This window comes from Mus pahari, chromosome 7 (genome assembly GCF_900095145.1).
Source record: "Mus pahari chromosome 7, PAHARI_EIJ_v1.1, whole genome shotgun sequence".
Lineage (NCBI taxonomy): Eukaryota > Metazoa > Chordata > Mammalia > Rodentia > Muridae > Mus > Mus pahari.
Window position 1 is genome coordinate 86,896,047 of NC_034596.1, and position 5,644 is coordinate 86,901,690.

Genomic DNA, 5,644 nt, shown 5'->3' on the forward strand with positions numbered 1-5,644 from the left:
GGAGGAGGAGGAGGAGGAGGAGGAGGAGGAGGAGCCATTGTCTTAACCACACTGATTTGTGAAACTCAGGATCCTGTGGCTGGTCTTGTGACAGCTGCTAGTTTGTTACAACTTTTTGCTTCACCCTACCAGGAGCTAAGTCAGAATCCACAGCTAGGAGGAAGGTAAACAAAATCTTCCCAGGTTTGTCCGTGGGTGAGGCATGGGTGAGGCGACTGTGCCGAAGAGTATTTCAGCACTCACACTGACATGGAGATCTGTGAGGACCAGGCAGCCCCGAGTAAAGCACTCTGCACTGGGAACCCAGTCAGTCCCTCAGTTATTTGTCTAGTTTTACTTAAGATTCCTTTGTACAACCAATTGTATTAGGAGATCTAGCAAGCTGAGCCACAGGGATGGAGTGACCTTTACACACGTAGGTTATATATAGCCAAGCAAACTCCACAGGTTCTGGGTGGTAAGTTGGGTGGCCGTCAGAAAGTATTTGCAGATTTGAGGCTTCTCGTGTGTTTGATTTTGAATACTAAGGAAACACCGAACTGGCTGGCCACTTGGGCTGTTTTCTTAAAAAGGAATATTTTAGGCTGGATTAGCTCTTGCAGACCACCAAATCGAAACCAGCTTTTTTTTTTTTTTTAAACTTTCCTTACAAGAGCAATCAGTATTTGTTAAAGATTGCTTACAGCCAGTGGGGACTTCTAGGTTTGCCTTAACACAAAACTGCTTGGAAAGGCCTGGAGTATGAGGGACTCTCCTGACTTTGGAGTATATGTGACACGCTGGTGGCCAGACGTCAGGAGCGTACAGTCACATCCCTCTACCGGCTTGCCCTCATGTACAGGTCTTGAGGGAATCCTCAGCTCCCAGGAGAGTCACAAGGGATAACTCTGGAGAAACCTCAGCAGGACCCACAAGCCACAGAGGAGTGGCTTTCCTTCAGCTGCACTTGCTGGCAGTTGTTTTGGGAAATACTGTGCTGTTTCCCATCCTCAGCGTTCTGAAGAGAAGAGCCTTGATGCCAGACTCCAAGGGCGCTGCGGTGATCAGCTGTGTCTGTGGGGTGGCTCTTCCTTCCAGGTTCCCTCTCACATTCTCGGTAGGGCCTACCTCTCCACCGGGACCACAGCTGAAGCCACACCCCCCTCTCCACTCTTCTGCCTCAGGAAAGCAGTGTGTGTACTGTGACCTCTTTTAGTTTAGAAAGATAGGCATTGGTGCTCCCCTAGGACTGAGAACATGCCTCAAGCGCAGCTGCCCGAGGGGGAACACGAAACTGGGACATGGACTTTCCTTTCTTTAAAAGTCCAACCCAGTCTTTGCGGAGTGAATATAATATACACTTGAAATCACAAAAGGAAGACTGAAGTTTTAGCACCAGATAGGGCCTGTTTCAAATTGACCTCAGAGGAGAAAAAGAGCAGAGAAGCAATTCTCCTGCCTGAGTATCTCCTATCAGAGATGCAAAGGGTCCCAGTGATTATTTGGGTTCCTTGGTGTTGAGCAAATAGGAAGTTAGTAACTTGGATTCCTTGCTATTTGACTGTCGACTCAGTAACATATTCAAATAATTTCATCCTGAAAATGAATAGAACATCTCCCGCATGGATGCCCAGACTGTCCTTTTCCATTCTGCACTCACGTTTCCAGAACGTGTGACTGTGCTTTAGCTCATTACCCTAGGAACCACACAGTGGCTCTGGGGTCTTTATACTTTAATCCCAGGTTTTGCCATGGCCTCCTGACTTTTGAAGCAGGGTCCTTTGACAGTTAAAGAGACTGCCTGTGATTCAGATTTCCAAATGCTGACAGTTCTGTCCTGGAGGTTTTGATGAATACAGTTAACAGACACAACTCATAGACTCCCCCTTCCTGCTTTGAAAAGCTGGTCCATGACATTCCAGCTGTCATGTAATTTAAATAGTCTGGGATATTCATGATTGAGGTCCGTCTCCCAAATGCCACACAGCGGAGAGACAGAGGGTGGTCATCCAGTGTCGGCCCTCAGGGAAGTGATGGACGAAGTCAGCAGACCTCACTGCGAGGTTGTAGAAAGAGACCTCCACCTGGTCAGACCTCTCTGTGACTTGAATACTTTTGGGCACACAGTGGGATCCTGATAAATGTTTGTTGTGTAGTGTGTGCGTTTATTGTCAGATAGCTTCCGGTTTGCCAGAAGCCTTTAAACAATAAGCTAAAGAGTGCGCCAGGCTAAGTCTGAAGCTATTCCTGACTGAACATGAGGTGCACACTATTGAGTGAGGGCTCTATTCAGCCGCCACTGTGGCAAAACGCCTGAAACAATCAACTTAAACGAAAGAAAGGTTTCTTTTGGTTCATGGTTTTGGAGGACACCACTTCATCTCATGGCAGTTGGGAAACAAAGAAAGGGACAGGAAAGGGTTAAGGTTTTAATATGTCCTTCTAGGGCAAATGGAACCATCTTTTAAGAATGTGGTTCCAGTTCCCCAACTTCTTACAGCTATGTCCCTCTTCTCAAAGTTCTACTACTTATGAATAGCATGCCAGACTAGCACAAGCCTTTATTTGGTACATAGGCCTTTGGGGGGCATTTCAGATTCAAAGTACAGCAGTGACTAGTCACCGTGGGTGAGACACTAGAGAAATAGCTCTGAGGAAATCACTGTTTGGTGTAATGGGAGATGTACATACTTGGGCTTGAGATGTGCCTGACTTCAGTGTCAGCTCATCCACTTGCCCTCTTTGGAGATGAGCAAGCTAACTTCCTGTTCTTTCATCCATAACACTGGGTTAATAGAATTTTGCAAATATTACCTACAGTGGTTAAGTGGAGTAAGAAATGCTGTTAGATATTATAGACACCCAGAGTGCTGCCTATTTTATTGCCCTCAATTCTAATGATTACTGATAAAAACCTAGACAGGTTTTCAAAAAAAAAAAAAAAAAAAAAAAAAGCTTCAGATGATGTTATATTTCATATTTCCACTAGGGGGCAGCACGAGCTCACGGTTTGAATTAACTTTCTACACAGATGGCTCACAGTGTTCAACACAACACAGCTCTCCTTGGGTAGTATGAGTTTAACATATTTAGAGGCCTAAGCAGCTTAGTCTAATATTTTAAAAATGGCAGATTCTAACCTCCAGGCTTGCATTCAGCTGGGTATCGATGGGAACAACCTATTAACCATTCCCCATCCCAGATGTTGAAAATGTTTTCGAACCGAGAACTCAGCTGGATCTGATTGTTTTCAGTCTTAAACATTAATCCAGGTTATCTAAAAACATGAGGCGAGACTCTCATGCAGAGTTGGCGGAGATGTTAAACTTAGGCCTCTCGGTAGCGAGGGTGAGTTCATCTACATTCTAAACCTTGCCTAGCTCCGTAGGAAACGTGGTGGTAAGGAGAGGATATACAGATGGCTCCTTTTTGTAGGTTCTTGGGATACCGTATTGGGAAAAAGGGGTGGAGGGAGAGGAAAGACAGAAATGGGGGGTTTGAGGGAGGCAGAGGACAAAAGGTATGAGCTTTGTCAGATTTCTAACTGAAAAGCAACAGGGAAGAAAGCAGAAGTGTTTCCAGGCAACAGAGCAGGATCTGCTTATGTTTGCTTGAGGCGCCCTGACCCCCAACCCCTTTAAGTCCCTTCCCTGGAGAGTCCCAGCTCCAGCCCTACCCCATGGTTGATGGACGGGGCTCTGTTAATATCTCCCGCTGGGGAACACTTATATCTGTGCTTCTAAACCTTCATGCTACGACACACAGGTGCGTCACTGAGAACTTTAAGGAGTCTGTCAGAGGCAATTTTCTTTTACTATGAATCTCGGCTAGAAATGAGCAAGGTTATAGCTTGCTTTATCGTCCCGTGAGTCATGCTAACTTAATTTTGCCCCTTTACGGTGCTAGAAAGGCAGAAAATCGTCTGAATCGATTTGCACTTCTTGTTCTGGGGATGGTGGTGTGGCCCGGGTGATGTAAGGGTGTCAGTATGTGTCCAGGAAGGTCCTTTAAATTCATGACATTATCTGACCGCACAGGCATCTCTGGGGATGTCTGCTATTCGTTTAGCCCCTGGTTGCAGCTTATTTAGCTTGCAGAAAGGAAAGCCATCATCCTCTTACAGTTTGAAACTCATTAGCCCCTTGCTCTGCCTCCTGGCCCGGGCTGAGGGGGTGGGTGCGGTTCATGAATCATTCCTTTACACTGGAGTTCAGCGAAATCTATGAGTCATGTTTGCCTACGAACACTCTGTCCCAGAAACGCCAGGCAGCCACCATCTCGTTGCGTCTTACTGTCTCTCAGGTACTTCCCAAGAAAAGAACATCACTCTTGCTTTCAAATATCTAACAGCTGCCTGGGGATGTGAGGCTTCCTTGGGGTTAGTCCAGTGAATCCCTTCCTCCGCAACCTTGCTCCACACTCTCTTTGCTTCCCAGAATTCTCGCTCTTTTTGTGCACGATTTGTCCGTAAAAACCTGCCCCTCAAATTCTCTTCGTTGCACCTAGATGCCTCACCTTTTGGAAGTAACAAAATCCAGAACGACTTTTCCAGCCTGTTAGCTGCTCTCCCCGCTGTGTCTCTCTGCTTCCCTACAAAACAGCCTGGGCTTCGGGCTGGATGAGGGAAGGGCAGGAGGAGGGGAGAGCAAACGCGAACACTATCAGTTCCTATGGTAGCCATGCTCTCCTGCCACGCCTATAATAAAACACCCATGATTTATCTTTTTTTATGAATTGGAGTGGTTTCAAGGTGAGCCTCGAGAGACAGCTTCCATCTTCCTTTTCTTTTGAACTTCAGTTCAGTCATTTCTTCCTCCTCAGGGACGACTCTTTCGACCTGCCCCTGCCAATGCCTCTGTTGTGCCTTTTTTTTTTTTTTTTTGTTTGTTTTTTGTTTTTTGTTTTCTGTCTCCTATAATACTCGATTTCATTTTGTAAAACTGTGGCAGCACATGAATCACAGAACTCACTCTTTTAGCCACATTGCTTTTGAGTCAAGGTTTTACTAAGTAGCCATGGCTGGCCAGGAATTTGCTATGTACACCAGGCTGGCTTTGACCTCCGGAATGCTGGGATTACCTAAGCATCACCGCACTGGGCTCTCTTTACCACCTTAAAGGTACGGCAATGTCGCATACATGCTTGGAGTTCTGCTACCATGACATCATACACCCGTGGAGATTCTTTCTGTTTGACGGTTAAATCATTTTACCTTTGTTAATGGCCTGATTCTGATTCATGTCTGCCTGTTCCAGTAACTACTAAGGATGATGAAGGGTTCAGACTGTGCCCTGTTCTTTTCTTCTCTTCTTTAGTGTCTGGCACAGTCTGTACCACCCAATAGGAGTTCAACCATTATTGCCACTTAGGGGGACAGCTCTCCATCACCTCCCACAGACTCGCTCATTCTGAAATGGGAGGAGAAAGGGTAGAGGCCCAAGTCATGTGCCAGAAATGTCTCAATATCTTGGCTGCCCATGGGAGAGTCCTACATAATTTAATTGCAGACTGTTCTGCATCCTTTCCTCCCAAATATAGGGAAATAGTAAAATCTACCCCTAAGAGGGGGAAAAACAATAACAAAGAAAAATTCATTAAGCAATTAACTTAGGAGAGAGAGAGAGAGAGAGAGAGAGAGAGAGAGAGAGAGAGAGAGAGAGAGAGA

The 5,644-nt window shown here is 45.9% G+C and overlaps 1 pseudogene; it reads right to left on the reverse strand.

Annotated features, from left to right (window-relative positions):
* Positions 1 to 5,219, reverse strand: part of LOC110324071 — a 6,748-nt pseudogene extending 1,529 nt beyond the window's left edge.
* Between the last annotated feature and the right edge of the window lie 425 nt (positions 5,220 to 5,644).